Source organism: Peromyscus californicus, unplaced genomic scaffold (assembly GCF_007827085.1).
Source record: "Peromyscus californicus insignis strain IS unplaced genomic scaffold, ASM782708v3 Scaffold_4__1_contigs__length_199733344, whole genome shotgun sequence".
NCBI classification, from domain to species: Eukaryota; Metazoa; Chordata; class Mammalia; order Rodentia; family Cricetidae; genus Peromyscus; species Peromyscus californicus.
Genome location: NW_026294562.1, coordinates 69,808,621 through 69,828,856, shown reverse-complemented (window position 1 = coordinate 69,828,856; position 20,236 = coordinate 69,808,621). Strand labels below are relative to the sequence as shown.

General features: G+C 46.5%; 1 long non-coding RNA gene across 1 annotated transcript in view; it reads left to right on the top strand.

The window, feature by feature from the left end:
- Positions 1 to 20,236, top strand: part of LOC128095094 (uncharacterized) — a 103,186-nt gene that overhangs the window by 73,595 nt on the left and 9,355 nt on the right. The window contains exon 2 of the long non-coding RNA XR_008213150.1: positions 17,811 to 17,927. This is a non-coding gene — a long non-coding RNA (uncharacterized LOC128095094). The remainder of the gene's footprint in view (positions 1 to 17,810; positions 17,928 to 20,236) is intronic.

Below are 20,236 nucleotides of genomic sequence, written 5' to 3'. Positions count from 1 at the left end.
TGTTCATTAGAATGAGTCTGTAGCTCTGGACCATCACTGTGCGTTAGCCAATTAACTTGGAGGAAATAAGGCCACACATATGCTATTTCATGTAGAAAAAGAGCAAAGCGTTCAGTTCTGCTGCTTTTCGGTTGAACTGACACATACTCTTTGTTCTCTAAGAATGTGATGATTTAGGCCAAAAAAAATGTGCTTTCTGTAACAATTCAGATAATTGCCTTACCTTGACACTTAGCTTGAGTGGAAGAGGTTTGACTTCAAAAGGCAGGGGGTCAAATGAGAGTCCTGTTCTCACAGACTTTATTTTAAGCTCTTTAAAAAAAATAGATATTTACCGCTTAATTAAACATTGGATTCAGTTTGAAAACACGACAGAACCGCAGGCATGCTGAACGTTTTTAGACACTAAGTGATGGATAGAAAGACCATTTTGAAATATGTGGAGGACACATTTGATGTACTTGACTTTGTATGTAGGAACCGTCCAATCAAGCGCTCTTGTCAAGCAGATGTTACAGTTCCCGTGGTTGAGGAGATGGAGCTTTCATCCCGACCCTCAGGACCAGCGTGCACAAAGTGATGCTCGGTACACGGCTCCGTTGCTGTCAGTGCCAGTGTCCTGCACTGTAAACACAAGGCAGGAGGCTGGCAGCTGGAGCTACAGTAGGCATGTTGTGGAGAGCACTATTGACATAAACACATGTAACATGCATGAACAGCCCAAGTCAGGACATACTAAGAAATTAAACGAAAATACTTCAAGAAAGAGTGCTGCCATTAGACCTGCCTCCTGTAACAGAGCATGAGCGGTGCTTTCCTGCCCCAGTGTGGTTATTCATTCACTTTGTGGACATTCCCTGAAGTCTCAGGCCATGCTTGTAGCATAGGACAGCTTCTATGCCCACGTGATTTGAGCATCCCAACTGTCTGCCAGGAAGGGTCCATAATTCAAAGTGCGTTGTCCGTAGCCTTGTCTTAAGGGACCACAGTGTCAGTTTTGCTGTTTGGGGTGGTGTGTGCATCTGCAAATGCAGGGCAGAGCAGAGTCAGAGGGCAGACACTGGGTCAGAGGAGGGCAGACACTGGGTCAGAGGGCAGACACTGGGTCAGAGGGCAGACACTGGGTCAGAGGGCCTGTCAAAAGGAAAGAGGTGACCAGACTGTAGAGAAGTCAGACGTTGTTCATCACTGGGCTTGAGGCAGGGAAGAGGAAGCATGCGTGACAGAAACTGTGTCGGGAACCCTGGAAATACACAGAGTTATTTCTGGAAGGGACCCCAGAGTCCAACTGGCCTTTGGGCCTTGGTTCTCACAACAGTTATTCATAAATCCGGGTTGAAGATGATTCGCCGGGGAGCTTCCCTAAGATACATGCTCAAGCCTTGCTACTCAGTCTCCTCCCTTCTGCTGGTGGAGATTCCTGCCTGCCCCCAGAACGCTGCCTGAAGAGCCTTTGGCTGTAGGGCAGACAGCAAAGCAATCAGGAAAGAACAAAGACCACCCTAGCCATCAGGAACCAAGGACAGTGGCCAAAAGGCTCAAACTCTGCTGTGTCACCTGATAATGGTCTTCATCTGTCACCTTCCGTGTCCCCTGGGAATGTGACAGATGAAGATGGAGAATTTGCTGTGAGGGTGTGACTGTGAGTGCCCTGCATGCTCCGCTGGTGAGTCCCTCAGCCCAGGACACAGTCCTTAGGTTTGAGACCCAGCCACGTCCATCCAGTTGAGCCTGAGTGCTGGTCTGTTCCAACTTGGGGCTGGCAAAGCCCTTTGCCATATGCATTTCAGTGGTACATTTCTTTTATTTTTTAGCTTTGGCATCCTGTAGTCTCTGTCCCACCCCCCCAATTCTGCCTGCTTGCTGGGAGGAAGCAACAGCAGACAAGATGTAAATGAACATATTGTAACTCAGTTTGTAAATAACAATGTCACTTTATAAAGCAGCCTGTGGTTTTCTTAGTCATCATGAGAAGGATCCTGGCATCCATGGGATTTTTGTTTGTTCCTTTGGGGAATTTTTTTTTTTTTTTTGGTTGTTTGGTTTTGAGACAGGTTTTCAATTTATAGCCCACTCTAGCCTTGAAGTCATGGCAATCCTCCTGTCTCAGTCTCCCAAATGGCAGGATTACAATTATGAGCCACCATACTCACATTTTTCCCTGACCCCATCTTAGGGATGAAACCCAGGACCTCATGTGTACTAGGCAAGTGCCCTAACACAGACTAAAGGGCTCCTAGGGTCTGATTGGGAGCAACCCACCCAGTCTCTTTGTCACCACGAACATCCCACCTGGGAGGGCTGAAGACCTCCCCTCCCAAAATGGTTAGATTCCTCAGGGAAACTCTCTCAATAACATTCCCTCTCCCCCACCGCTACCCCCTACTCCTTCCTGCTGCAATGAATGGAAACTGCCTGGGCCTCAGGTCAAGCTGTTCCAACTCAGGCTCAGTAAGAGAGGTTCCTTTTGCCTGCTGGAGCTTCCTCTTGGTTTGGGCTCTCCGACTCAAAGTGTGGTGTGAAAAGGGCCTGGGGTGCAGTGGTCACTCCAGGGTATGCAGAGAGGCATAAGTAAGGAGAGGGGGTAGGTAAGGAAAGACTTGACATCCCTAAGCATGCCCCACAGCCACACTGACTGGGGTCAAACTGAAGTCATTCAGGAACTATACCTTCAGAAAAGGATGTGGCCTTCATTTTCCTGTACTGCAAGCCATAAAGAGGCGCACTTCAGAGAACAGACCAACCGAGGCCTCTGGTCACCAGAGGGTGGTGACTGGGGCTGGGAAACACCTGAACAAACAAAGGCTTTGAAGTAACCCTTATCTGCCACTTGTCCTCTGGGCCACACACCCATCTAAGTGTCATTCCTAGAATTTACAGCTCTGGTCCAGAGAGCCATTCATCCTGCCAGTCCAGACCTAAGCTGCTGTCCTTCTTTGCCTTGCCTTGTATTCCCTTCCTTTTTCTTAAAGAAAGAAAGAAGGAAAGAAAGAAAGTAAGAAAGAAAGAAAGAAATAAGGAAAGGAAGAAAGAAAGGAAAGAGAAAAGAAAGAGAGAAAGAAAGAGAGAAAAAGAGAGAGAGAAGGAAGGAAGGAAAGAAAGAAAGGAAGGAAGAAAGAAAGAAAGAAAGAAAGAAAGAAAGAAAGAAAGAAAGAGAAAGTTTCTGTTCCATTTATTTATTCCTGGGGGGAAGATGGGTGTGGTGGGTATGTCTCTACATCACCCACATTGGCCTTGACTTCAAGACTCTCCCGCTTTAGCCTCCCTAGCACTGGGATTACAACAAATTTACTGCTCTTTGTCTAAAATATATTGACATCATGCTTTCAGCAACTTCGACTCCACCTGCTGAAGATCCCCTCATGAGTATAAAATTAGCAGAGCTTTTACATTCTCCTCTTGTAAATCTTCTATTACGTGGGTTCTGGAAGCTAGCCAAAGAGCCACGTAAGAACTGAGGGGCGGATGCTCTCTCTCTCTCTCCTCCTCCTCCCCTAAACACACACTCATGGAGACACAGAGACAGAGAAGAAATGAGACAGGGAAGACAGAAAAGCCAATGGAGGCTGCATAATGCCCAGGACCTCTAAGGATCTTTGTGGATCTTGCCTAGACCTGGCCAGAGTAGACAAGAACCCTGAGTGTGTAAGCAGCAAGCCCTGTCCCTTGGCTGCACATGGTCCTGATGTGCCACGTCCCTGAAGTTCCTTAGCTGCCTGCTGGAAGGCTAAGCACAGGCTAGAGGAGGCAGAGAGATGACCTTAGAAGTGGAAACAGAGGCTGGGCCCTCCAGGTGTGTACAGTCCTCGCCCACCACCCACGGATACAGGCAAGCCTCATTTGAAAGCACTGGCTCCCAACTCCACGTTGATGTCCCTCCAGCTGTGGTCCACGTGCCTCACTCATTCTTCCCATCGTTTCATTCACAAAGTAAGTGGACTTTCCAGATGTGTTCTGAGTAAGTCAGGAAAATGTTCTGGAGGCCAGGACAGACACAGCCCAGCTCCTAAGGAGATCTCTTCTGAGTGGCTTCCCCTCTGCACATCCTTCCTCCTAAAGGTCAGCTGTAGATCCCTCTGTTAAGTAGGCCACCTCCAACTGTGTACTTGTCTCTCCTGCTCTGACACCCCACAGAGATCTTATGAATACAGTCTCAGCTGCACTTCCACCACAATCCCATACTGCCTTGCTGTGTCACATGTCTGTGGAACCCAGGCAAGACCTGTGCTGACTTTGTGCCATTCCCTGACTGGCCCTGGGCAGCACCCTAGGGACATCACACACTGAAATGGGAGCCCGTTGGCTGACGGTGCCCGAGAAGCCTGTGGCCTGTCCTTAGGGTCCCTTTTGTGCCTCTCAGTGGCACCAAGTTTGACTCTTGGCTCCCTTCCTACATATCTGCCCAGTGCTTCCTTGGGCCCTCTTCTCTCAGCAGGTGACCTTGACACCCATGTGGTAGTTAGTTTTTGTTAACTTGACACAAAATAGAGTCACGTGGGAAAGGGGCAGTTCAGCTGAGGAATTGTCTCCATCAGATTGGCCTGTGGCGCGTCGGTGGGGGCATTTTCTTATTTGCTAATTGATGTAGAGGCTCTCAGCCCACTGTGGGCAAGGCCATCCCTAGACAGTGGCCCTGGGATGCATAAGAAAGGGATCTGAGCCGGGCGGTGGTGGCCCATGCCTTTAATCCCAGCACTCGGGAGGCAGAGGCAGGTGGATCTTTGTGAGTTCGAGGCCAGCCTGGTCTACAGAGCGAGATCCAGGAAAAGGCGCAAAGCTACACAGAGAAACCCTGTCTCAAAAAACCAAAAAAAAAAAAAGAAAGGGATCTGAGTTAGCCATAGCAGTACGCAGCACTCTTTCACGGCCTCTGCTTGAGTTCCTGCCCTGACTTCCTTCAGTGATGGACTATGATCTGGAAGTATAAACCAAATAAACCCTTTCCATCCCAAGTTGCCTTGGTCGTGGTGTTGATTACCACAACAGAAAGCCAATACGAGTAGCCCCACCCCCTCAGGCCCAGCCACAGAGAAAACTGAAGGCCCTGGGCAGGAAGAAATTTCACCAGTCCCACAAAGAGCCTGGAGTTGTCTCCTCTCCTCCTTATTTCCCCAGTGCCAAGAAATCTGCCGTAGACAATACGTATGGAGTACTGGAAGCCATCTCCAGATGCCACTTCCCTTATCCTGTGACAAGCCTAGGGCATTCACAGAGAAAGAAACCGAGGTACCAAGAGGCCTCGACACTGGCTCAGGGCCACGAGTGGCAGAGACAGGAAGAACCCGGCTTTAGTCACTGGGCTAAGATACAGTCCTGGGGCTTTAGCTCAGGCTTGCCCCTTCCCACACTGCCCTGGATCTTGTCCCATTTCACATTTCCAACTTCTGGGTTTCATTTCAAGGATTCTTGTCTCTCTCCTCCATCAACAGCCTCACTCTAGCCCTCTCCTTCCCATCAGCTAAGGCCACACCCGTCTACTCATGTTTAGAAGATCCTGGCTCCCTCTCTCCTTCCTCTTTCTACTCTTTTCTCCTCTGGTTTCGTCTTCCCACTGCCACTGAGTCTCCTCTCCTTGCACTCACACAGATCACAGCAGTCTACCTTTTCCCCCTCACCCCACAGCATGATCTCCATCGGGCACTTTCAGTCTTTATCTTTGTACACCATTGGCCTTGAACAGATGCTTGTGCAAAATAAACAAAGAGATACACAAATAAACAAGTATACACAATCTTACAGGGGACAACTTATTTCCCACCAGTAGTGACTGCTTGCTTCTCTCAGAGAACCTCACATCGTCACATCCTGCTCTGTCAAGGTCCTGAGACCTGTGTTGGGGTCTCATGCCCCACTACTCCAAACTAGTTGTTTCCTGGGGTCTGGTGACACTTGGGCATATCATGGTTGGAGGACCACTGCCTCATGTATACCAGACAAGCAATCTCCTTACAAACTATTAGCCTTCAAATTATACCTAGGGCTTGCGCCTTTGAAAACATTCACACATACAAAGGAAAAGTAAGTGTTATCTTTGGCATGAGATGGTGCTTAGGCCTTCACCTGTCTTTGCTGGCTGTGCGATAATTCCCCTTTTCATCCAGGCTGTTGTTAAAGTCGCCCAACAGAACAATAGCAGGAGCCACGGAGGCGGAAGCCACAGATGCGTGCTCTGATGAGCTTCTGCTGACATCTCAGAGAGCGATGATCTGCTTCCTCCACTCCTACTTTTTGGAACAAGGAAACCTTATTTAGCAGGCAGAACTGCTTCTCAGAGAAATGTGGATGAGTGCGCGCTTCCCCCCTTCTGTGAAAATGCTCAGCGTTTCCCATTCTGGGTAATTAATAACTCCAGTACTTTCTGTTTATGTGCCAGTGTGGCATTTACACAGCCCTGCGTGTTCTTTAGCACATTTGACATGAACAACACGACAGAAGTGGGCAGGATATTCAATGCATCACTCCTTCCCCTGGTACCTCATGGGAGCCCAGTGCCAGGCTGGGTGCCATGGGAACACAGAAAAGATGTTGGCAAGGATGCTGCCGCTCTGGGGTCCCTCCTGGGCTTCTGGAGGAGATAAACCCATGGAGCAAGCTACAGAGCACCAAGTGATGTGACATAAGCTTACAAAGTCCTTGAAGCCAAGAACTGCAATCATCATGTAGAGCCTGTGTGCCAAGTAGAAGGACTGACAGGATTCCAGGGACACGAAACATTAGACAGCAAGGTCAGACAAGCGCACTGGAAACTGAGAGCAGAGTTAGGGACTGGAAGGGCATGTCTAGATTATTCCAGAGCACCAGGGTCCCTTGAAGGTGGACACATTTGGACCAGATCTCATTTGACAGTAGGACGTCATATGATCTCTTCAAAAAGCGTGATGAGTCAAGTGCAAATTCTTGGCATCCTTGGAGTTTAGTGAAGTCATGAGAACGTCAGTCTATATAGACAACACTTGACGAAAGGCTTTCTCTACCTCAAAGGCTCAGTCTCATTCCATATTAACTTCAAGGCTGCATCTCCTGGTTTATTTTTACTTGGCCTGTTTTGTGCTATAGTTTGGGTGCTGAATGCCCCTCCCCCAAAGACCCTTCTGTTGAAGGCTTGTTCCTCAGGATGGCAATCAGAGAGATGGTAGAACATTTGAGAGGTAGCACCTACTGGAAGTCTTTAGGTCACAGAGGGTATGCCATTGGAGGTAACTGTAGTATCTGGCCCATCATCTTTCTTACTTCCATTTGTGGACTCAATAGGTGGCACCTCATCAGAGTCCCAAAGCAGTGGGCTGACTCACTCTGAGCTAGAACTTCTGAAACTGTGAGCTAAATAACCTTTCTTCTTTGTAAGGTAATTGTCAAAGGTATTGCATTATAGTAACAGAATGCTTGCACATTTGATTAAAATAAAGCAATACAGTCTCATTATAAATCATCTGGAGGCTGAAGACTTAGTGTTCGAAAGCACTTGCCAGACAAGCCTAACAACTGGATTTTATCCCTGGAACCCAGGATGGACAGAGAGGAGCAACTCACAAAAGTGGTCCTCTGACCTCTACACATGCATGGCAGGTGCATAATTGTACACACACACACACAGAGAGAGAGAGAGAGAGAGAGAGAGAGAGAGAGAGAGAGAGAGAGAGAAATAAATAGTACAAAAATTTAAATAGATAAATAAAAATATGGAAGGTAGAAAACATCAAAGAAAATCAGCCGTAATTCCATTATCTGCTGGCAGCCATGATTGCTCGTTGGGCACATTTCCTTATAGACTTTGCATATCTGTGTGTTTTTAACATCAACAAACAAATGTTAATACACAGTTTGGAGTCCTTTTACACTGTCATTAAAACGTTCAAAGAGGAAATAAAAAGATTTTTTGTTTGTTGTTTGTTTGACTCAGTGATGAAGTACTGGCTTAGCATGCAAAAGGCCCTGCGTTCTACTGTTGTGGGATGGTCTTTCTGTATGCTGTGAATGTGTGTTGCTACCATTGGTTCATAAAGAAGCTGCTATAGCCTATGGCAAAGCAGAATAGGGCCAGGTGGAGAATCCAAGCAGAGAGACAAGGAGAAGAAAGGCAGAGTCAGAGCAGACGCCATCCAGCGGCCCAAGGAACAAGATGCCAGCAGACTGGTAAGGCCACAGTCATGTGGCAAAATAGAGATTAACAGAAATGGGTTAATATAAGATATAATAGCTAACTTGCAATAAGCCTGATGAGCCATAGACCAAACAGTTGGTAATTAATGTAAGCCTCTGTGTGTTTATTTGAACTAAGTGGCTGCTGGACATAGGAAAACTGTCTACAATTGGTGCCCAATGTGGGACATTGATCCACGTAGACCTGATAAAGCTTAAAAAGGATTCTTAGCACAGAGGAATGGAGCCACACTGGGCTTCCTACTCACAGATTCATGCCAGCAGCAGCACAGGGACTCGTCCACAGCTGTCTGCAAGATGGAGCTGGATGCCAGCTGCCATGAGCTAAGTGGCATGACGGGCTCCTGCAGTCTCTCCCATGGGCTGCAGGACATAGAGACTTCTCCCAGCCCCTGCCTGTAGGCTTGAGAGCACAACCAGGGGCTTAAGAACACAGCTTTACACTATTTAATACTGCTTCCCAGAGTTGGGGAGGTAAGCATGACTCATTGATACCTCCAACCTTGTTGAAAAGCCAAGCAGGGCAGAGCCAGCCACCAAAGTCATGCAGCTTAGCAATTAAAAAAACTCTCCTTGTCAGACAAGGATTAAAGATACACAATAAAACAGATTTAGATGGGAAAAAACCACTCTAAACTGGTTACAGTGTGTTTAAAAATATATGTAGGCTTGGGAGAGAAACAAAAAAGGACAGAGAAAGTTCTTAAAAAAGAAATAGAGTAATAAAAAATATAATAAGCCATGTAAAGATGGAAAATACACAGAGAGTCTGGATACTGTATATTATTGTTCTGTCTTTGGGATTTTTGACTACAGAGAGACATTTGATTATGGGGACTGCTAAGTTAAATTGACATATATATTTTAAGGGTATATTGACTTCAAAATTTGGGTCTAAGTATATGTTGCTTTGGAAAAGAGGTTCCACTTTTGTTTCCATGGAAGATGAGAAGCTGTGGATTCCTTCCAGGTTATTATAGTTCCATCAAGGAACCCCCTGAGAGGTCTTCAGTGGGATCTATGGCCCAATGATTGAACATCCAGAACAGCTTCAAGGCAACTGGCTGAGACAGCCTCAAAGACTACTACAGCCAAGATTTAACTATAATTCTAAATTTTCTCAGGATTCCCATAAGATTGCCAGTGCCCCCAATCAGCAATATGGAAAGCTACACCAAATTTCCCAAAATATTGCTGATAAATGTTTGTTTTTATTTAAAGGGGGTTAATTATAAATGCAATCCTTCTAAAGAAAAAAGGGGGATATGATATAGAAATGATAAAAATATAGATTATTAAAATCTACTTTAATCCAAAAAACAACTGTTAATCTCAAAATACTTCACATTGATATGGATTTTGGTTTATTGATACAAATTTAAGGTCAATTTTGTTATACTGTATGTATATTTCTACTCTTGTTTAAGGTATTATGCTTATGTAATTCATTTAAAATTGTAATATATTATTAAGAAATACAGATTAATAGTCATCTATGGTAACTAAACTTACAATCATGTTAGTTAGGTTTTCAAGGTCACACAGAGATATTTCAGATAGATAGGCAATCTTCAAAGACTTCAAAGACCTACAGAATATGACATTTAAAAATGTTTTAAAGACTTAGATTTTTCTCAACAGTGAGAAATGTCTGCCTCGGCAGCACCAATTACTTCAAAGAGGATGATGGGCATTGAAGAAACGCCTTACTGAGTTTGCTTTTAATGTGGCAAGGCTAGCCATTTGGGCAAGAAACTGCTCTTGCCTGGACTGTTTGTCAGTATATTGTGTAAACTGGACATGTAGGACCCATCAATTAGGAAAGTAACCACTGAACTTTGCCAAAACATGGAGAGATGATCATTCAGATTCCTGCTTCACAGAAGAAACTGCCAGACATTCTGCAGGACACAAAGAAAAGTGACTGATGAACTTTGTCATTAGGCAGAACAGTCCTTCAAATTCCGTGCTTCACTGAAAAATATGCCAGAGACTCTAAGCCTGTAGGCTGAAGATGGATGCCCCAACATTACAGAGGAACTTTGGGTGAACATCCAGGCAGCCAGATGTCTCTGTCATTTCTAGAATTTTGGAAGTTGCTTACAATTTTTGCACTTCCTGTTTACTCAGGTAATATTATATCCTTCTGGGGTCTTTGATAGAGTTGAAGACTAGATATAATTATAGTTTTCTTTAGTCATGATAAAAAGCAAATTAAATATGAAACTTTAGACTCACAAAAATAAGATAGATGGCAGAGTATTTTTTCAATTTTGCTAAATACAAGTAGATTAGATATTGTAACTATAATTCTTGCTTAATAACTGTTTTGTTATATGTAATTTTACTATGTTAAAGTTAAAACTTTCCTTTTGATTAGACAGAAAAGGGGAAGTGCAGTGGGATGGTCTTTCTGTACGCTGTGAATGTGTGTTGCTATCATTGGTTAATAAAGAAGCTGCTATGGCCTATGGCAAGCCAGAATAGAGCCAGGCAGGGAATCCAAGCAGAGAGACAAGGAGAAGAAAGTCAGAGTCAGAGCAGACGCCATCTATCCACCCAAAAAATAAGATGCCAGAAGACTGGTAACACCACGGCCATGTGGCAAAATACAGATTAATATAAATGGGTTTATTTAAGATGTAATAGCCAGTTAGCCATAAACCTGAGCCATAGACCTAACAGTCTATAATTAATATAAGCCTCTGTGTGTTTATTTGGGACTGAGTGGCTGCTGGGCATAGGAAAACGGCTGTCTACATTCTACCCCCAGTATTGAAAAAGAGAAAAGAGAACAAAACAAAAATAAATAAAACAAAAAATAAATTTAAAATGGCACCGTTGGATTGTGCTGTAGCTCAAAGTTCCGTCATGTTTGACATTTGGATTGTTCAAATCTTAGGTAAACCTAATTAAAGTTGAAAGGACAACTGGAGAATATTGACCACGTGTTGGATTGAATTATGGTAGATTCCTCAGAAGGGAACTGTGTGATCAGCAAAAATGGCATCAAAAGTCCTAGATTCGCATGAATAAGTTGCTTTCCAGGTTGTCGTTGGCAATACTACAGCCAAGGTCTTCTAGTTACATCCACTGCAGGACACTCTCTCCAAGTTAAGGGATTGGAAGTGATAGCCATCCCGCTGCCCCTGACAGTTTTGTGAGTCAGGCCTTAGCTGCCCAGTTCTTCTGCCCTGAGAAGGTATAGAGTAAAATTTTGTGGCAGTGTTAAGGCAGCAGCTGATGAGAGAGTCCAAGTTTATGTCCCATATGCTCAGCACAGAGTCTCCTAAAAGGTTAAACCCCAGCAAACACTCTGGCTTTCCCATATGTTTTCTGGAGTTCTTCCCTGGGTCTCTGTCCCAGGATGGTCAAACTTCTCACAGAGAGAAACTCATGCTACCACAAGTGAGCCGTGGGTTGCAAAGGCAGAGTGGAAACTTCTGGTCTCATGAGGGCAAGTATACCTTCCCCCACACTCTGTGCAGACACACAGCACACCCAAGTTCAAGGGGGAGGAGCTGAGACTATTTCTTGATGAAAGGAGTGTCAAACAGTTTGTGGCCATTTTTTATTTACCATGTTGTCACTGAATATTATAAACACATTTATTCCCTAACAAATTTGAAGCTGAGATATGGTAAGTCAGTGTACTAATTCCAGACAATCTTTCTCATAATCTTTTAATCATTTGAACATCCCTGCCCCCACAACCTGGAGTCTGAGTCCTGATCTTTGGCAGTCATCCAGATCTGCCCCTTACCACTGAGATGCTGCAATGGCCATTCAAATTGGAGTTCCTCTTCCTCTTTGGAGTCTTGGCCATTCTGCAAGCCTGTGAGGGCTTCTCAGATATTCCAGTGATTTAGATAAATCTAAAGTATTTATTGAGCACCAGGCCTGAGCTGCACCTCTCAGCACATGCTTTTCCTCATTGTGTTCATCTTCTGTAAGCCCAGGGATCACATATTAAGGAAAGGCTGGGCTCTGGGTTGATGGGGTCATGAGGCAACTTCAACCAATCAAAAAGCCAGGTATCTTCTGTGCACTATTCAATGCCAGTTTAAAGCCACGAGTCCCTGGCACCTCTGCTCAAGGGCAAAAGGATGCTGCATGTGTGTGGGCAGCATGCCGCACTACATGGGAATGAGAACAGGCAGCCAGGGGCTCATGTGTGTCCTGCCGTGTTTGTTAAACAAACTGTTCCCAGCGTGGAAACAGCTGTCAGTCCTGCTCTTACAAGCCTGTGGTAACAGGAGACATGCAGTCATCCATCCATCTTTGAGAAGCATTACCTTTCTGACCTTCAGTTTTTTAAAGGCACAGTCTGCCATCACTACCACCACCACCCCAAATACAGAGAAAGAGAAGGTGCTGGCGTTGATTTATGGCTCATTTCTCATACAGAAATAAATGTTATTCCTTGAAATGGGAGCTGTACATGGTGACTAGAAGAGTAAGTTCAGGTGCTGAGAGCTAGCTTCCTCCTTTGTCTAAAGGTGACACTCTATCCTGTCACCATCGGCACGAGTGACTCTTTCTCCCTTCGAGTGAAGAAGGATTATGTCCTTCTAGCCACATGTTCCCCTCCTGATTCCAGCCTCTCAAAGCCTGGAGGTTTACCCAGGCCAGTAGCTTACCCCTTGGACTACAGGAAGACGAAGCTGCACGCCCATCAGTCCTGGGTAGGCACTCCAACATGTTCCAGGCAGGTGATGGGCTGGGATGGATGACATGCACATATCAGATGTGATAGAGAGGCAGAGAGTAGATTGACAGGAACTCAGAGGCCAGAGACCCTTCAACACTCCCAAATAATGTAACATGGGTTTTGAGAGTGTTCATTTCTACACCTGCCACTGGTGATAAAATGCGTGCCTTGTTTAACCCAAGGGAACGGAGACTGTGAGACCACGTGAGCAAGGTCTTCTTGCTGCAGAGGCGGGGCTTGGGATTTCTCCAGCATAGCTCATGTCAAATGGCGTGCAAGGGTCCTGTGTACGTAGAGCATCTGGGAGGTACTGAGCACGGTGTAGACAGATCTGCATGCATGCCTCTGTGTGTGTGTGTGTGTGTGTGTGTGTGTGTGTGTGTGTGTGTGTGTGTGTGTGGTTTGCATGTGTGCGGGTACACACACAGATGAGAGAGGACACTGAATTTTCCCTTCCATCACTCCCCAACTTATTCTCTTGAGACAAGGTCTCTCACTGGAGTTTGCTGGCTTTTTTGATAGGTTAGCAGCCCGTGAGAGCCAGCAATCTTGTGTCTGCCCTTCCTCTAGCACTTCCCCCCCACAACCTAAGCCCTGGTGCTACAGGCATACACACCTACATCCCATTTTTATGTGAGTTCTGGGGGGTCCAATCTGCTCATGCTTGCACAAGCATTTTTACTCACCAAGCCATCTCCCCAGCCCCGAGACCTTTAAATCACATCCTTTTGCATTGAAGTACTAGGGAGTTTTTTAAAATTTATTTTGATTTTGATTTTTTTTTAATTTTGGTTTTTCGAGACAGGGTTTCTCTGTGTAGCTTTTGGAGCCTGTCCTGGAACTCACTTTGTAGACCAGGCTGGCCTTGAACTCCCAGAGATTCACCTGCCTCTGCCTCCTGAGTGCTGAGATTAAAGGCGTGCACCACCACCGCCTGGCCTAGTACTCGTGAATTTTTAAAGGACCCTATTGAGTAGGAATCAATCCTGTAAATTCTCCTAAGGCCTGGATGCAAGTTTTAACCCACAATCAAAACCATTTTTATGTCTCCTTGCATAGAATGAAGCTGGATGGAGGCTTTTTATCATTCAAACTGCCGCCAAGACAGGTGCAGATCCCAGGTGACTTGCAGGTGCATGTGGGTTGGTGCCAGGTGCTGGGCAGCATCAACAACTTTCCAAGCTGTTGCCCTTGACTGGTTTATGCTGCCAGCATCCCTGCACTTCATGTCACTGAGAATAGTTAGATAAGAATGGGCTTAGGAAGGCCCTTCATTTAACTTACGGTCCATGATCCCAGCATGAGGAGCTCTCTGTTCAGGGGCACTAATGCAGAAGCATCATACTTCTTGCGTGCCTTGTGAACTGGGCCTTCTTGTCATATCCCCAGGACAGACTGTCCCCACTGAGCAGAAGACTGTGCCCAACACTTCATCTAGACACTGCACTCCTAGAGTCTGTAGTGAGGGCTTACCCCTCATTGAGTTCTAGCATCTACAGTCCCGGGTTCGTAGGACTGTAGCATGTGTGAATGGGTATGTGTCCTGAGCTGGCACAACTCCCCATGAGTCTCTAAGGTCCCCCATGGCTAGAGCTACCTACACAGGACATCTACTGTTGTGAATGGTCTTGCAAACTCTTCCTAAGTCATGCAGAAGTACCAAGCCTAGCATTCTGCATGTGTCGATCTCAGCGTCAGGAAGAAGGAGTCTGCCTCTTAAATAGTTCCCTGATAAAACACCTGCTTCTCCTTAACACACTGGTCTCACAAACCTGAGTCTTAAGTCAGGTCCTTCCAAGTCAAGTGATTCTGGCACAGGTGACTTACAAAGGGGACCTGAGGTGGAGCAGGGACAGCAAAAGGGAGGAAGCCAGAGCAGGGTCAAATCCCGGCTTCAGCTTCTTCCCCAGGGGTGGTGGTAGTGAGGCCTCATCTGGAGCATGATACCCACCCACCTCTGCAGCATAAGGCTAGCAGTGGGATTCCTTCTCCTAAGCCCCATCACAGCTCTGAGAAATGTGATCTCCCAGTCTCCCAGGATCTGGGGCCTTCAGACATGGCTCTGCAGCACCTCAGGTGCAGGAGTGGGCAGGAGTCATGGGGCCAAGAAGCAAGGTGTCCAGGGGGCACTCCTCTGCTGCCTATGGGGAGGCAATGAGCCCTGGGAGTCAGAACTGGTTTGCATTGTTATTCAGGCTCTGCGTCATCCCCTTCTCTTCCTTCTCTCTCCCTTCCTCCTCCCACTTCTTTCTGTCTGGTCTGTCTGTCTGTCTCCTGCCTCAGCCTCCTGCTGCTGGGACTGTGCCACCATGTCACTCACTAGCAAATGCTGACTGCTGTGTTCAACAAGGTCCTGGCTCCTGCTTTCCCCTGTATCTTAGATAATGTTAGTACAATGGCCACAGCGTTGCTGAGACAGAGTGCTCCACGGTCCTGTGCTGAGAGAATTTCTGCTGGTACCCATCAGCCCTTGCTCGAGTAAATGTCATCACACCAAACAGGGAAGGGACATTCAGTTGCCTTTCCACCTCATTGAGAAGATGGACAGAGATCTTCCTAAGAAGCAAGCCGCAGACAGCTGGGAAATTGGCGGAGTAGAAGGCAGCCGGGTCATGGGGATCAGAGCATGCCTCCCTCTTTTCCAATGTGCTGATTTCCAGGAATGATTACATTTTAGAAAAGCATTTAGCGCTATCCTCACAGACACTGTGATCAAAATATGTAAGAAGGACATGCTGTTACCACCTCATTCTTACTGTCCCCAATGTGTAGAAGTGAAAACATTTGTCTCTGGGGGCAGAGGAGAAGGCTAACGGTACAAAAAGGCACTTGACAAATGAGGCCACTAACTGATTTCATAAGTATTCACAGCCTTGGTGGAACTTTGGAGAGCAGAGGGGGCCTCTGACATGGAGCATGGTTTGTAGGGGGAGGGGTATAAAAGACATCTTAAAAATCAAAAGGAAGAAAGGAGAGCTGTGGAGGGGGAACAGAGAAGGGAAGAGAGACATAAAAAGATATTATCCCCACAACCGCGCATGACAGGACTCAAGCCAGTCCTCCCGCACAGGGAAGAACAAAGCTCTTGTATTTTAGCCACTGATGAACATGAGAAGGGGGTGTTGGCAGAATTTCTTCATACTAGAGAGCAATTAAGTTATTAGGAGATTTCAGAGAAGTTTCCACAGCGCAGAGCCTTCCTCCCCCGTTAACATGCCTCTGAGCCCTGTATGGAGCTGGAAGACAGAAACACACTGGTGAGCTTTTCTTTGCTACCTACGTTCACTGAGTATTTATCAAGCCACCTCTGGATGCAGGTCAGGCAAAGCAGTCTCATGGGTCCTGAAGAAGAAAGAATCTGTGTGTTTGTTTTTCACTGCTGTAGCAAAATACCCGAGGTTACAGAAGAGGAGAAAAAGGTTATGGGATTCATGGTTTCAAGTCCACAGTCGACTGGTTCCATTGCATTCAGGCCTGTGGTCAAGCAGAAATACCACAGAGGAAGAGCGTGGTGGGGAAATCTGTTCACGTTGTAAAAGGAGAGGAAGGGAACGCTAGGAGGAGGAGGGAGAGGAGGAGGAGAGAAAGCTGGAACAAGCTTCCTCTTCCTTTCATATACCCACTTCCTACAGCCTTCAAGGATATATGCCTACTTCCTCCAAGCAAGCCCTACTTCCTATTCTACCACCATATTATGAACACATTTGTTGGTAGGTCAGAAACCTTATGCCAACCTAAGAATTTAAGACCCGGAATTAGGATTCCCTAGACAGGAGTCGACAATGTGATAAGAACATGGATTTTGTTGTTGTTGTTTTGTTTTGTTTTGTTTTTTTAATGTGCCATTAAAACACTGGCTCCAGGGTCTCTGTTTTCTCAGATGTGATCTGCTCCACTTGGCAGCATCTGTATAAGTGCTGAAGCCCTTTAAAAGATCAATTGCCGTTTTTTTTTTTCATCAAGTTCCTGAACAAAGATGGGATGGGCACACTCCTTACTTTGCTCAGCCCAGAGCCAGGTGCACCCATTCTCCTAGGCCCTCTTCATTCCTACAGGTGCCCCAGCCTGGCCAATAAGTCGTGCAGCCCACAAGGTCGTCTACAAAAGATGAAGGTGTGAGTAGACCACGGGAGTCCTGATGGATGCCTTGTTCGGTGAAGTAAATTTCCATCTTTTACTAGCTGTGCCTGGAAGTGTCTCTGCCTCACAGTGCTAGCTCTCTCCAAGGTTCAGCCAACTTTGTGAAACTCGTGCATGTACTCAGGAGTAAGTATGTGGTTTCTCAGAGAGAAAGAAAAAAGGCAGCTTGTGGTGCTCTGTCGTGAATTCAGAACCTGGGCATGTGAGGAGATTCTGTGCCCCCCCCCCGCCCGCCCCCCCCACAGACACAGGAAGGAAATGTGTGGTGGTTGAAAGAAAATGGTCCCCAAAGGGAGTGGCACTACTAGGAGGTGTGGCTTGTTGGAGTTGGTGTGGTCTTGTTGGAGGAAATATATCCCTGTGGCGGTGGGTTTTGAGGTCTCATATATGTTCAAGATATCCTCCAGTGTCTCAGTTGCCATTGGATCAAGGACTCTCAGCTCCAGCACCGTGTCTGCCTGCATGTTGCCATGCTTCCTGCCATGACAATAACGGACTAAACCTCTGAACTGTAAGGGAGCCACCCCAATTAAATGTTTTCCCTTATAAGAGTTGCCATGGTCATAGTGTCTCTTCACAGCAGTAGAAACCCCAAGACAAAGTGCCATGCCTTGAGGCAACATTGGAAGGGCTATTGGGCTATTGCAGTAGGCCAAGAGCTTGACAAGGCAATTGTCACATGGCTTATCCCTAAACCCAAGGGTGAAAACAATGCCCCAGAAGATCCATTGCAAGGGTGTGACAGCTACAATTTGATTGCTACAACATTCTACTTAATCTTTTTTTTTTTTTTTTGCAGGAATAAAAGGTGTTCCAATCACACATGAAGCACCCACTTTGGGAACACTCATAGACACCCCAGGAATCCCTGTGACATTGGCAACTTCTGTTTTCCCCATAGGTGGAGAGACTGGCGGTGAGTACTGAGTCACTGAGGGTAAACACAGGATCCATAAGCTTTAAGAACTCTCCAACTCAGAGTCTTCATGCTACCCTCTCCTCAGCTCCCAGTGCTGCAGGGTGGGGATGTGGGCTGGCCTCGGATGGGCTCTCTTCTGTTGATCTTAGCTAGGACACTGCGATTAAGGTCACCAGGCAGGTTGCCTGAAGCGTCACATACCTGTCTGGTAGTTGGCTGGCCACCAGCTGAATGACTAGGCTAGCTAGCCATGTGTTTCCCATCTCCCAGTAGACTGGCATGGGTCCCTTTACATGTGGGTGGCTTGGTTGCAGGGGCAGCAAGATAGGCAGCTGCCATGTGTAAATATTTCTCAAGTCCTCACTTGTGGGTTTGCTAATGGTCCAGCACTCAAAAGGAGGCCTGAGGTCAGCATGGCAGGGAACTATCAGAGGGGGTAGACGGAGAAGGTCAAATAAATTATGGTTGTTATTGTACTCTGCCACAACAAGCACCTTGCTCAAGGCACACAATCAATGCATGGCAGACCCTCTGCAGTCCTTGGGGCTGACAGGCCTGTGGCAAGCGCTGCCTTACATGTCCCTAATGTGTTCCAGACACACAGATTCCTCCCTGTATAGCCTTGGGAACCGCCTGGTCCTCATCAGACCCCTGAGTTCCTCTAGTCCCAGGAGCCTCTCGTCTCAGCAGCTAGATAGAAATAAGTGTGTAAATGTATTTGTACAACCTTTGGGAGAAACAATGTAAATGTCTTAGAAACCAAATTGACTTAAAAAAAATCCATGCACGTGTGGTTCCTGAATGATCCCATGCCAGCATTTCTGTATGGTGAAGTCACAGCTGGTAGACCCCTGTCCTTGTCACCCAGTCATACACCCAGTCATTGCTTGGCTTGGCTTCCCAAAAAAGCACCAAGGAGCCCCTTGGGGTGCCCAGGTCTCAGCAAATGAGCTTTTGTCCTGTCTATGTGGTAGGATCAGCTCATCCATCTTGCATCACATACCTGGAAAAGGGCAAAAATAGATTTTCCAAGTCAGAGAGGGAGGGGAATGGGGGAAATGTGTTCTTTGTTATGGCAATTAGTCACGCTCCAGAATATCCTGGGGAAAGTCTGCTCTCCAGTTACTGACACAGTAAAGTGGAGGAGGCTCCAAAGAAACCTGTGAGCTCCGTTCACTAACCTCTCCATCAGTTTTCTTTCCGTATGCATTTTCCTGACAGACATAAGATCACAAAGTTGAGTCCTGTTAGAGCTGTTGGCATCCCTACATTCACAGAGCACGAGCCAGCCTCCTGCTTTCTAGACACCAGAGGATGCTGAGCACTCAACCATGTGTACTATGCAGAGGAGGGGGTAGGAGGTTCGTATGTCTTAGGGTCCCGTTGCTTATTAAGATGATCTCTCCCTCATGTTCTACTAGCTTCCAAAGCTGTTCATATCCTCCTCCAGGAAGCCTTCCTGGATGGATTTCTCCCTCTGCGTTAGTGTGTAGCCTTTCAAGCACCTCTAGAAGATCTAAGGTGTTCTGCCTGGATCTCCACTTTAAACATTTTCTAATCAAGTTTGTGTGTGAGTGTGTATGTGCATAGGTGTGTGTGTGTGTGTGTGTGTGTGTGTGTGTGTGTGTGAGAGAGAGAGAGAGAGAGAGAGAGAGAGAGAGAGAGAGAGAGAGAGAGAGTGTATGTGAGTGTGTATGCATGTATGTATATTAGTATGTATGCTAGTGTGTGTGGGTATGCATGAGTGTGTGTGTGTGTGTGTGTGTGTGTGTGTGTGTGTGTGTGTGTGTGTCTATGAGTAGTAGTAGCTCAGAGGACAACTTGTGGGAGTCAATTCTCTTCTTACCCCATATGAATCCCAGGGATCAACTCAGGTCACCAGGCTCGCTCTTACCCACTGAGGCATCTACCCATCACCTCTCTCTCTTTCTTAGAACCAAAGCAATCATCATTTACAGTGAGCTGCTCACAGCTTTCATGCTCATTGGTGGCTGCCACCAGCCACAGGGAATAGACTCTCCTAAGTCTTTGTGTTCTTTCTCCCTCCCTTCAGGGGCAGCTGGCAGCCAGGGACTGGCTGATACTGGAAAGCCAAGTTCATGTTATTTCCCTCAATGTGGGGACAGTGCAGAGGGGCCCTGTGGGAATCAGATGACTCCTCTGTTCCCTTAGGCTAAATACTTACTTCTGTGAGGCTCCACCTTCCACGAGGAATCCCCAGAAAGTTTTGTTTTCATCTAAACATCACTCATCTCCTGAGCTTCCCGGGTGGGCTTGACCTGGTGGAATACCCCTTCACATCTTCC